Here is a 13,843-nt window from a genome sequence, read left to right as displayed (position 1 = left end):
CCCCCTCTCAGTACGCAGGGCTAGTGCTCCTTGCGGGAGCCCCCCGCGGGAACCCCTTTCTCCCTCCTGAGGAGCAAGGAAAAAGGACCCTCAGGCTTTCCTGTCCCCATTTAAGCTCTCCCAGCCCCATAGTTCGCTCGTGGACACCGTGCATGCTCTCAGCCCCTTAGCCAATTAACAACAGGTGTGCTCAGACCAAGAACAAATCTCAAGGGTGGGATGCTCTCCCCAGCAAGTTTCCACTGAAAAGAGGTGGAAAAACAAGATAGTTTGTGTTTCACTCCTCAATTCCCAGCTGTTCCCTGGTGGGCCTCGTAAGAGCTCTGCAGTTTATAAGCCCTCACCTTTACCTGACCCGAGAGTGCTCACGTGAAAACCAAGCTTAAACTCCAACACCTGCTGGTAATTCTCTCAATGAAGATAAGGTGTTTGCCCTCTTTTACACCGTCATTGCTCCTATGTGCAACCCTTTCATCTATTCCCTTAGAAATACTGATATGAAGAATACCATGAGGAAAGTCTCGTTACAAAAACTGCTTTCCAAAGGAAAGTGTCTTCCATGGAATATATGATTCTGTTTCAAACATAGAACTATTAACATGTACAAGGGAAGAATTTTATTCCTCTCAGGGGAATGAGATAGAGCTATCCCTAAAGTCTAATCAACTTCAACACTTGTCCTAAGGGCTAGATCAGTTCTTCCTTCCTGAGTTGAACTGGGTATTCGGCTCTTGATCATAAATTCATCACATTGAACAAAACGGTTTTTTGTGTAGCTATGCATGTTTGTCTGTACTTGCATGTCTGTTGGTGTTAAAAAACATAACCCAAGCTAATATCCCAACAATCAGTTCTCACTATTATTTATATGGTGTCATTGTGTTATTCCTTTGCTTTTTAAAAATACTTTTAAAGGCACGAAATTTCAATAGGAGAATTATTTTCTGAAGCTGTGTAGTGAAGAAGAAGAAAAAGAAGAGGAGGAATTAGAAGAAGAAGAAGAAGAAGAAGAAGAAGAAGAAGAAGAAGAAGAAGAAGCAAGAGGAGAAGGAAATACTTGATCTTTTCGTACCTGAAACTCTCTCAAGAAGGAGAGCCAATAACCTCTAGAAACCTATGGTTTTGGTGAATTCAAATGGGAAACATTTCTGACTTTGAATCAAAAGTGCCCCTTTTGATTTCTATTCATTGTACTTAACAATACCCTTTGGGGTCAACAAAGATAAGGGAGAGTTCTCATCAGCAACATATCCCTTAAGATATTTGAAAACAACGTTCATTCCCCTTTTACAGCCTCATATTACACCCTATTCTCTGGGCTAAACATCCCCAGTTCCTTTAATTAATATTCAAATAATATAAAATGAACATCCTGCCTCATCCTAACCACTACCTTGGACCTTAACTCTTTTATAATCTTCTTTTTTGCCTATCCTCTGAGTTATCTTGATTTGTTTTGTCTATATGTCACATATACTTGCACAAGAATGTGCCCCCACTCAAGAGAGTGCAATGTTCAGTAATTTTATATCACCAGTTCCTAGCCTCACTTGTCACATAGTAGTTAGACTTTAACACCTACTATTTCTATACCATACCTCTTTCTATTGCCCCTCCCATATTCCCCCTATACACCGTCTTTCAGTAACTCATCCTCCTTTGAGATTTATTCAATTAAAATTTATCACCCAATCATGTTTCAAGTCGCCATGATCTACCCATTCCTATGACAGGGTTCATACTTCCTAAAGGAATTCAGGGCCTGCTTAACCATATTTTTTTTCTCTGCCTCATTTCTTCCCTTAATAGTAGAGTACTGCAACAAGCATAGTACTACTCTCTCAAGCACTATGATTTCCTGGTCACTCAAATTAGTCAACTTTCATGACCTATTATACCACTCAACATTGACTAAATATGAAAACAGTATTAGTCTTCATCTTGCTATCATTCACAATTCTTTCATGGTATTTCTTTTTGGTTTTGAAATTCCTTAATCTGATCATTATTTTCTATCATTCAATCTCTCTTTCTGTCTTATGATCCCTAATCTTGTTCTATTCTAGTCATAGCCTTCAATCACTTCATTCCTCAGTTTTTTTTTTTCCTAGGCCATCACTTTTACACTGGTTACACTTTCTCTCCCTCCTCCTCTTGTAACTTTAGTATTGTATTTCAACTCAATGCTATGTACTACACTAAAATGCCCTAAATCCTTCTGTTATTACAAATCCTGCCTTGTATAACATCCATCTTTCATTACTCCTGCCATACAACATTTTATGTACTATTCATCTACTGGTAAATGGAGATAGAGAAAATAATGAAACTGAGTTAGGGTAGACTTCATATTCATATTATGTAAATCTAACAGGTACCTTTTCTTCTTTTTTTATTTTTTTTTATATTTTATTATTAAGGTTCTACAATCACTACCATAAAATTTAGATTTCCCCCCCTACCTACCCAAGACGGCATACAATTCTATACAGGATCTACACATACTTTCCTGTTGAATACGTTTTCACTATAGTCATGCTGTGGAGACGAACTGAAATAAATGAAAGAATCATGTAACAAATCAAAACATAATAGACACGCAAAAATGATCTACTACATTCTGAGAATGAATTCCGTAGTTCTTTCTCTGAGTATGGAAGGCATTTTACCTTAGAAGACCATTAGGAATCTTTTTTTAAGGCATTGAGTTGTTATGAAGTTTCAAGTCTACCAGAAAAAACTCTCGCACACTGTGGTCCTTGCTGTGCACAAAGTTCTCCTGGTTCTGCTCCTTTCCCTCAGCATCAGATCACATAAGTCCTTCCTGTCGTCTCTGAAGTCTTCTCGTTCATCTTTTCTTATGGCGCAATAGTACTCCATTACATTCATATACCATAATTTATCCGGCCATTCCCCAATAGATGGACATCCCCTTGATTTCCAGGTTTTGGCCACTAAAAATAGTGCTGCTATAAATGTTTTTTGTTTATGTAAGACCCTTTCCCATTTTTATGATCTCCTGGGCATACAGTCCTGGAAGAGATACTGCTGGGTCAAAGGGTATGCACATTTTTTTATCCCTTTGGGCATAGTTCCAAATCGCTCTCCAGAATGGTTGGATGAGCTCACAATTCCACCAACCATGAATTAGTGTTCCAACTCTCCCACATCCTCTCCAACACTTCTCATCTTCCTGTTCTGCCATGTTTGACAATTTAACAGGTGTGATGTGGTACCTCAGAGCTGTTTTGATTTGCATCTCTCTAGTCAAAAGTGATTTAGAGCATTTTTTCATATGATTAGGGATATCTTTAATTTCTTCCTCTGAAAATTCCCTGTTCATATCTTTTTACCATTTATGAATCGGGGAAAGACTTGTATTGTTGTATATTTGACTCAGTTCTCTATATATTCTAGAAATGAGGCCTTTATCTCCAAGATTAGCTGTAACATCACTTTCCCGATTTACTACATCCCTCCGAATTGTGGATGCATTGGGTTTGGATGTGCAAAAGCTTTTCAGTTTAATGTAATCAAAATTACCCATCTTGCATTTCATAATGCTTTCTATCTCTCCTTTAGTAAAGAATTCTTCCCTTCTCCATAGATCTGATAAATACACTATTCCTTGCTTCTCCAGTTTATTCATGGTATCAATCTTTATACCTAAATCATGTACCCATTTGGACTTTATTCTTGTGTACGGTGTCAGGTATGGGTCTATGCCTAGTTTCTGCCACACTGTTATCCAGTCTTCCCAGCATTTTAGAAGGTGGGGTCCTTGGGTTTTATCAAACAGGAGGTTGCTATATTCCTTGCCTACTGTGTCTTGAGTGCCTAGTATATTCCACTTGCCTACCCTTCTGTTTCTCAGCCAGTACCAAGTAGTTTTGATAATTACTGCTTTATAATAAAATTTGAGATCTGGTAGCACTAGGCCACCTTCCCTAGCATTTCATTTCATTGGTCCCTTTGATATTCTAGACCTTTTCTTCTTCCAGATAAATTTTGACATTATTTTGTCCAGCTCTAGAAAATAATTATCTGATAGTTTAATTGGTATGGCACTAAACAAGTAAATTAATTTAGGTATAATTGTCATTTTTATAATATTATCTTGGCCTACCCATGAGCAACTGATGTTTTTCCACTTACTTAGACCTGTGTTCATAATTGTGTTCATATAGGGCCTGGATTTGCTTTGGCAGGTAAACTCCCAAGTATTTTATAGTGTCTACCCTAGTTTTAAATGGGATTTCTCTTTCTATGTCTTGCTGTTGGACTTTGTTGCTAATATATAGGAATGCAGAAGATTTGTGCTGGTTTGTTTTGTAACCCGCAACTTTGCAAAGTTGTTTATTATTTCAAGTAGTTTCTTACTTGAATCTCTGGGATTTTCAAAGTATATCATCATATCATCTGCAAAGACTGATAACTTAGTTTCTTCTTTACCTATTCTTATTCCTTCAATTTCTTTATCTTGTCTAATTGCTACAGCTAACATTTCTGGTATCATATTGAATAATAGTGGTGATAATGGACATCCTTGTTTCACCCCTGATCTTTGGAAATGCATCTGGCTTACCTTCATTGCATATAATGCTTGTTGAAGGTTTTGGGTAGATACTGCTTATTATTTTATGGAAAGTTCCCTTTTTTCCTATGTTCTCCAGTGTTTTTAATAGGAATGGGTTCTGTATTTTGTCGAAAGCTTTTTCTGCATCTATTAAGAAAATCATGTGGTTTTTGTTAGTTTTGTTGTTGATATGATCTATAATGCTAATAGTTTTCCTAATATTGAACCAGCCCTGCATTCCTGGTATGAATCCTATCTGATTATAACGTATTATTCTCATAATAAGATGCTGTATTCATTTTACTAAAATCTTATTTAAATTTTTTGTATCTGTATTTATTGGAGAAATTGGTCTGTAATTTTCTTTCTCTCTTTTGTTTCTTCCTGGTTTGGGTATCAAAACCATATTTGTGTCATAGAAAATATTTGGGAAGACTCCTTCTTCCCTAATTTTCAAAAATAATCTATGTAGTATTGGAATTACCGGTTCTTTAAATGTTTGATAGAATTCACTTGTAAATCCATCCGCCCCTCGAGATTTTTGGCTAGGGAGTTCTTTGATGGCTTGTTCAATTTCTTTTTCTGAGATAGGGTTGTTTAAGTAATCAACTTCCTCTTCTGTTAATCTGGACAGTTTGTATTTTTTAAAATACTCATCCATCTGGTTTTAATTATTGAATTTGTGGGCATAAAGTCGGACAAAGTATTTTCTAATTATTGTTTTAATTTCTTCCTCCTTGGAGGTGAGTTCACCCCTTTCCTTTTTAGTATTAGCAATTAGACTTTCTTCTTTCTTTTTTCAATCAAATTGACCAATGGTTTATCAGTTTTATTAGTGTTTGAATAAAACCAACTCTTGGTTTTATTTATTAATTCAATAGCTTTATTAATTTCAATGTTATTAATCTCTCCTTTGGTTTTCAGGATTTCTAGTTTGGTATTTACTTGGGAATTCTCAATTTGTTCTTTTTCTAGCTTTTTCAGTTACCTTCCCAAGTCACTGAGCTCCTCTTTCTCTATTTTATTTATGTAAGCATTCAAAGATATAAAACTTCCCCTAAGAAATGCTTTTGCAGTGTCCAGTAAGATTTGGTAGATTGTCTATTGTCATTCTCTTGAATAAAGTTGTTGATTGTTTCTGTGATTTCTTCTTTAACCCAACCCTTCTTTAGGATTACATTATTTAGTTTGCGATTGATTTTTGGTTTATCTTTCCATGGCCTTTTATTACATATAATTTTATTTGCATTATAATCTGAGAAGGACGCATTGATTGTCTCTTCCTTTCTGCACTGGATTGTGAGATTTTTATGTCTTCGCACATGGTTAGTTTTTGTATATGTGCCATGTACCACTGAGGAAAAGGTATAATTCTTTCTATTCCCATTCAGTTTTCTCCAGAGATCTATCATATCTACCTTATCCAGAGTTTTATTTACCTCCTTAACCTCTTTCTTGTTTATTTTGAGATTAGATTTATCAAGTTCAGAGAGGGGAAATTTGAGATCCTCCAGTAGTATAGTTTTGCTGTCAATTTCTTCCTTCAACCCTTCCAACTTCTTCTGTAGGAATTTGGGTGCTATACCATGGAGTATACATGTTTGGTATGATATTGCTTCATTGTCTGTGGTCTCTTTTAGCAAGACATAGTTTCCATACTTATCTGTTTTGATTAGATCTATTTCTGCTTTTATTTGTCTGAGATTAGGATTGCTACTCCTGCTTTTCTTACATCAGCTGAAGCACAATATATTCTGCTCCATCCTTTGACCTTTATCTTATGTGTATCCCCCCGTTTCAAATGTGTTTCTTGTAAACAACATATTGTTGGATTATGGCTTTTAATGTTATATATTGAATTCGGGAGAGGAATGAAATTAGGAAAGAAATAAGGAGAAATAAGGAAGGAAGACAGAAAGTGAAAGAAAGAGAGAAAGAAATGAAGGAGGGAAAGATTGTAGGAAGGAAGGAAAGAAGAGAGACAGAGAGAAAGAAAGAAAGTGAAGGAAGAAAGGAAGAAAGAAAAACCCCAGAGCAGAAAAGAATAGGAGAGGAAGGGAAAGAGACAGAAATGTGTTCAAATAGAAGACTGTGGAGAAAAGCAAATAGAAATTGGGAGAAGAAGGAGAGAGCACAAAGTGTGAAACAAGTGAGGGAGGAAAGATAATAGACATGGGTGATTTGCAAGTGAAAATTTTGTTCAGAGTAAATTTTCCTTTCAATTTGTAGCTTTAGCATTTTTTGACCCAAGGGATAAAGATCAGGCAGCTACTTCAGTCCTGAGTACTTACTCCATTCTCCTGAGCTGGCTATAGTGTTTGAGGTACTGAAGGGTAGGGGTAGGTATATAAGCAGGGAGAGAAATAGGAAATCTATCAAAGGAATGGACAGTTCACTTGGTCATTTTGTACTACCTGGAAATTTCCCAGTCATTGTCTCCCCCAGGCAATTGGCCATCTGCCAGAAGATGTGTGACTTATTTCTTTTTCAGTCCAGGAAATATCAAATCATATTTAAATTAGAGATGCCTTTTTTTTCAGCAAGGCTACAGTCTAAAAAGAGTGATGGAGAGCTAATTAGAGGACATAACTTTTTTAAAATGACTTACCTTTGTGATCTAATATAGATTCCTCAATATAGCTAAGCTTACGTTTATCTATGTGAGAATGAGGAAGGTTCACAACTTTAAATTCGTGATCCTGTGAACTTAGCTGCTGAGATGGATGTAGTTACTGCAACAGTCAAACTCCAGAACCACCTGTTTTTTTTTTCTTTCTTAACTTCTCTTTTCGAAGACGGCAGAATAATCGGTAATTACTGTGTCCCTCCCCTTCTTGATCTTGATGTGCCCAGAGGATATCTCCCTAGAAAAAAACCCTGGAATGGAGGGAGCAGCAAAAAAGATAAACAGCCTCTTAGCCCATTAGACTAGGAAGATCACTAAGGAGGATTCCTCTTTCTGTGGCTGAAGGGAACCAGTGCAGGACCAGAGCTGTCCCAAATAGCCCTACTTCAACTGCCAGACCACCCCTCCTTCACATTTATCCAGCAAACTCCAGAGCAACTGTGGGGAAACCTCAAAAAAACCTCACCTGGACTCTACTTTCCAACACCAGCCAGCTCAGCACCAAGTAAGCTGCAGCATTTTAAATTCTGGTTGGAAGAAACAGAAGGCACAACACGCAAAGCCTCAAGTTTTAGGCACAAGAACTGTGGGATAGAGGCCCCTGTGCCCAAGACATGGCCATCTACATTAAAAAGCAGGAAAGGGGTGATTTTCATTACTAAGAAGCAAAGCAGAAAAGAAAAAAACACAGAATCTTTCTTTGAGGACAAAGAGCAAAACACAAATACCAAAGAGGTCAGCACTGAATCTGTTCTCCCATATGAAACTTCAGAAAGGTATATAACCTGATCTGCATCACAATAAGGCTTCTTGGAAGAGTTCAGGAAGGATTTTAAAATCCAAATTAGAGAAGTAGAAGAAAAACTGAACAATGACTTTAAAAATGTCAAAAAATAAATCATAGAAGAATTTAAAGGAAATATTGGACAAATGGAAAATGAAGTACAAAACCTAACTGGAGAAAAAATTCCTTAAAAGGCACAATTGGACATATGTTAAAGAAGATGCAAAAGTTAGCTGAAGAACGCACTTTGATAATAATTAGAAGTGGGACAAATCGAAGCTAATGAATCTATGAGACATCAAGAATCAGTCAAACAGAATCTAAAGGATGAAAAGATAAAAGAAAATGTAAAATATTTAATTTTATAAAAACAACTGACCTGGAAAATAGATCCAGGAGAGAAAATCTAAGGATTATTGGTCTACCAGACAGCCATGATGAAAACAAAAAGAGCCTGGAAAATATCATCCAAGAAATCATCAAGGAAAATTGCCCAGAAGTACTACATCGATAGGGCAAAATAGCCATCAAAAGAATCCAACATTCACCTCCTGAAAGGGACGCCAAATTAAAAACACCAAGGAATATTGTTGCCAAATTCCAGAACTATCAAGTGAAGGAGAAAGTACTGCATGAAGCAAGAAAGAAACAATTTATATACTGAGGAGCTACAGTAAGGATAACTCAGAACGTTGCAGCCCATACATTAAAAGACTGAAGGAACTGGAATATAATATTCTATAAGGCAAATGAGTGGAGACTAGAACCAAGGATTAAATGCTCAGCAAAGTTTAGCATAGTGTTTCAGTCATGGAGATGGACATTCAATAAAATAAGAGATTTCCAGACCTTCCTGATGAAAAGGTCAGAACTCAATAGAAAATTCGTTCTTCAAATACACGTCTCAAGAGAGACATAAAAAGGTAAACAGGGGGAAAAATGTGGTTATTCAATATGAGCAAACTGTTTGCATCACTAAAAAGGAAGATAACATTTGTTAATTTTGAAAATTGCACATTTATTATGAAATATAAAAGGAATATACATAGAGTGAGTGGGAATAAATTAAATAATGTGTTGATAACAAATGGGATTTAAGGGTGTGAAGGGACTGTAATGGGAGATGGGAAAAGGAGGAGTGAAAAAAACGTAAATTCCATCACAGGAAGAGTCACAAAATCACATTGGAGTAGAGAGAAGGAGGGGAGGTAGACAAGCATTGATTCAGAGTTACCCTCATCTGACTGGATTCAAGGAGGGTGAAACAACCTCAGTTAAGTAAAGAAATACAGCTAGATTTATAAGGAGTAGGAGGGGAAAGTGGAAATAGAAAAGGGAGCGGAGGCTAAAAGGGAGGGATGAAGTAGTAAGGTAAAATGGGATTAAAAGGGAGAGAGGCTGAAAGAAGAGAGGGAAGACTGAGGGAGGCAGTGGTCAAAAATTAAAACTCTTGTGGAGGGGAAGGGAGAAAGGAGAGCAAAAACCATAAACAAGGGGAAAGACATGGAGGAGAAGACATAGATCATAATCATAACTGTGAATGTGAATGGAATGAACTCTCTCATAAAATGGAGATGGCTAGCAGAATGGATTAAAAACTATAATTCAACAACATGTTGTTTACAGGAAACACATTTGAAATGGGGGCATAGACACAGGATATAGGTAACAAGCTGGAGCAGAATATTACGTGCTTCATCTGATGTAAGAAAAGCAGGGCTAACAATTCTAATCTCAGATAAAGCAAAAGCAGAAACAGATCTTATCAAAGGAGATAAGAAAGGAATCTGCGTCCTGTTAAAATGCACCATAGACAATAAAGCAATTTCATTACTAAATATATATTCTCCAAGTGGCATAGCATCCAAATTCTTACAAGAGAAGTTAAGGGAGTTACAGGAAGAAATAGACAGCAAAAGTATACTAGTGGGGGACCTCAACCTCCCCCTCTCTGAACTTGATACATCTACTCTCGAAATAAACAAGAAGGAAGTTAAGGAGGTGAATAAACCTCTGGATAAGGTAGATATGATAGATCTCTGGAGAAAAAGGAATGGCTATAGAAAAGAATATACATACTTCTCAGCGGTATATGGCGCATATACAAAAACTGACTATGTACTAGGGCATAAAAACCTCACAATTCAGTGCAGAAAGGCAGACATAGTCAATGCATCCTTCTGAGATCATAATGCAATAAAACTTATATGTAATCAAAGGCCATGGATATATAAACCAAAAACTTATTGGAAACTAAGTCATCTAATCCTAAAGAATGAGTGGGTTAAACAAGAAATTATAGAAACAGTCAATAACTTCATTCAAGAGAATTACAACAGTGAGACAACCTACCAAATCTTATGGGAAACTGCAAAAGCAGTTCTTAGGAGAAATTGTTTATCTTTGAATGCCTACGTGAATAAAATAGACAAAACGGAGATCAATGAATTAGACATGTAGTTGAAAACTAGAAAAAGAACAATTTGAAAATTCCAATGTAAATACCAAATTAGAAATACTGAAAATAAAAGGAGAGATTAATAAAATTGATATTAAGAAAACTATTGAACTAATAAATAAAGCTGAGTTGGTTTTATGAAAAAAAAACAATAAAATTGATTAACATTTGGTCAATGTGATTGAACAAAGAAAGAAGAAAGCCAAATTCCCAATACCAAAAATGGAAAGCATGAATTCATGTTCAATGAGGAGGAAATTAAAACAATAATTAGAAATTACTGTGCCCAAGTATATGTCCATAAATTCAACAGTCTGCATGAGATGGATGATTATTTTTTTAAAAAAATTAAAAACATAAATTGCCCAGATTAAAAGAAGAGGAAATTGAGTACTTAAATAATCCCATATCAGAAAAGGAAATTAAACAAGCCATCAATGACCTCCCTAGAAAAAATTTCCAGGACCGGTTGGACTTGCAAGCGAATTCTATCAAACATTTCAAGATCAGTTAATTCCAATACTACATAGACTATTTGTAAAATTGCTGAAGGAGGAGTCCTACCAAATTATGTTTTTGATACATATATGGTGTTGATACCTAAACCAGGGAGACACAAAACAGAGAAAGAAAATTATACACTAATTTCTCTAATAAATATAAATACAAAACTTTTAAATAAGATTTTAGCAAAACGAATACAGCATCGTATCACCAGAATAATACGTTATAATCAGGTAGGATTCATACCAGGAATGCAGGGCTGGTTCAATATTAGGAAAACTATTAGCATTATAGATCATATCAACAACAAAACTAACAAAAACCACATGATTTTCTTGATAGAGGCAGAAAAAGCTTTCGACAAAATACAGAACTCATTCCTATTAAAAACACTGGAGAACACAGGAATAAAGGGAAATTTCTATAAAATAATAAACAGTATCTACCTAAAACATTCAGCAAACATTATATGCAATGGCGATAAGCTAGATACATTTCCAATAAGATCAGGGGTGAAACAAGGATGTCCATTATCACCACTATTATTCAATATGGTACTAGAAATGTTAGCTGCATCAATTAGACAAGATAAAGAAATTGAAGGAATAATAATAGGCAAAGAAGAAACTAAGTTATCACTCTTTGCAGAGGATATGAAGATTTACTTAGAGAATCCCAGAGACTGAAGTAAAAAACTACTTGAAATAATAAAGTTATTGGTAAAGTTGCAGGTTACAAAATAAACCTGCACGAATCTTCTGCATTCCCATATATTAGTAACAAAGTCCAACAGCAAGAGATAGAAAGAGAAATCCCATTTAAAACTATCATAGACACTACAAAATATTTAGGAGTTTATCTGCCAAAACAAACTCAGGGACTATATGAAAACAATTACAAGATAGTTTTTCCACAAATAAAGTCCGATCTAACTAAGTGGAAAAACATCAGTTGCTCATGGGTAGGCAGAGGCAATATAATAAAAATGACAATTCTCCCTAAATTAACTTACTTGTTTAGGGCCATACCAATTAAACTACCATATAATTATTTTCTAGAGCCGGTAAAATAATATCAACATTCATCTGGAAGAACAATAGTTATAGAATATCAAAGGGACTAATGAAAATAAGTGCTAGGGAAGGTAGCTTGGCTGTACCAGATCTCAAATTGTATTATAAAGCAGCAATTATCAAAAGTACTTCTTACTGGTTAATAAACAGAAGGGTAGACAAGTGGTATAAGCTAGGTACTCAAGACACAGTAGGCAATAAATATACCAGTCTGCAGTTTGTTAAACCCGAGGACCTCAGCTTCTGGGATAAGAATTGATTGTTTGACAAATATTGCTGGGAAAACTGAATAACAGTGTGACGAACACTAGGCATAGACCAACGCCTAGCACCGTACACAAGAATAAAGTGCAAATGGGTACATGATCTAGGTATAAAGATTGATACCATTGACAAACTGGAGGACCGAGGAATAGTGTATTTATCAGATTTATAGAGAAGGGAAGAATTTTTGACTAAAGAAGAGATAGAAGACGTTATGAAGTGCAGGATGGATAATTTTGATTGCATTAAACTAAAAATTTTTGCACAACCAAACCCAATGCAACCAGAATTTGGAGAGATATAGCATATTGAGAAAGAATTTTTATGTCTAGTCTCAGGGATAAAGGCGTCATTTCTACAATATTTTGAGAACTGAGTCAAATGTTCAACAATGCAGCTAATTCCCCAATTGATAAATGGTCAAAAGATATGAACAGGCAATTTTCAGAGGAAGAAATTAAAGATATCTATAATCATATGAAAAAATGCTCTAAATCACTTTTGATTAGAGAGATGCAAATCAAAACAACTCTGAGGTACCACATCACACCTATCAGATTGATAAACATGACAGAACAGGAAAATGATAAACGTTGGAGAGGATATGGGAGAGCTGGAACACTAATTCATTTTTGGTGGAGCTGTGAGTGCATCCAACCATTCTGGAGAGCAATTTGGAACTATGCCCAAAGGGGTAAAAAAATGTGCATACCCTTTAGCCAAGCAATATCGCTTCTAGGACTGTATCTCCAAGAGATCATAAAAATGGGAAAGGGTCCCACATGTAGAAAAATATTTATAGCAGCACTCTTTGTAGTGGTCAAAACTGGAAATTAATGGAATGCCCATCAATGGGAAAATGACTGAATAAATTACGTGATATGATTGTACTGGAATACTACTGCACTATAAGGAATGATGAACAAGAAGATTCCAGAGAGGCCTGCAAAGACTTTTATGATCTGATGCTGAGCGAAAGGAGCAGAACCAGGAGAACTTTGTGCACAGGAACGAACACATTGTGCGAGAGGTTTTTTTTTCTGGTAGACTTGGATCTTCATAGCAATGCAAGGGATTAAAAAAATTCCCAATGATCTTCTAAGGCAAAATGCCTTCCGTATCCAGAACTATGCCCTCCATAACAAAATGCCTTCCGTATCAAAGAACTATGGAGTTCAATCGCAGAATGTAGCAGATAATTTTTGTGTTTGTGTTTAGCGTTTTGGTTTGTTATATGATTTCTCCCATTTATTTTAGTTCTACCCAGCATGACTATAGTGAGAATGTATTCAATATTAGTGTATGTGTAGATCCTATGTAGAATTGTATGCTGTCTCAAGGAGGGAGGGTGGTGGTGGGTGATACGTAGTGTGTGTGTGTGGGGGGAATCTAAGTTTTATGGTAGTGATTGTAGAACATTGAAAATAAATAAAATGAATATAAAAATATAATCATCTATCTCAAATAGATTGTCGAATTCATTTGCATACAGTTGAGCTAAGTCATTTCTTATTACTGTTTTAATTTCTTCCTCAGTAGATGTGAGTTTACCCTTTTC

At 35.8% G+C, this 13,843-nt stretch overlaps 1 pseudogene; it reads left to right on the top strand.

The window, feature by feature from the left end:
* The window catches only part of LOC140516723 (olfactory receptor 4P4-like), a 34,730-nt pseudogene that overhangs the window by 19,345 nt on the left and 1,542 nt on the right, over window positions 1-13,843 (top strand).

Source organism: Notamacropus eugenii, chromosome Y (assembly GCF_028372415.1).
Source record: "Notamacropus eugenii isolate mMacEug1 chromosome Y, mMacEug1.pri_v2, whole genome shotgun sequence".
Classification (NCBI taxonomy): Eukaryota; Metazoa; Chordata; class Mammalia; order Diprotodontia; family Macropodidae; genus Notamacropus; species Notamacropus eugenii.
This window is presented reverse-complemented; position numbering and strand designations above follow the sequence as displayed.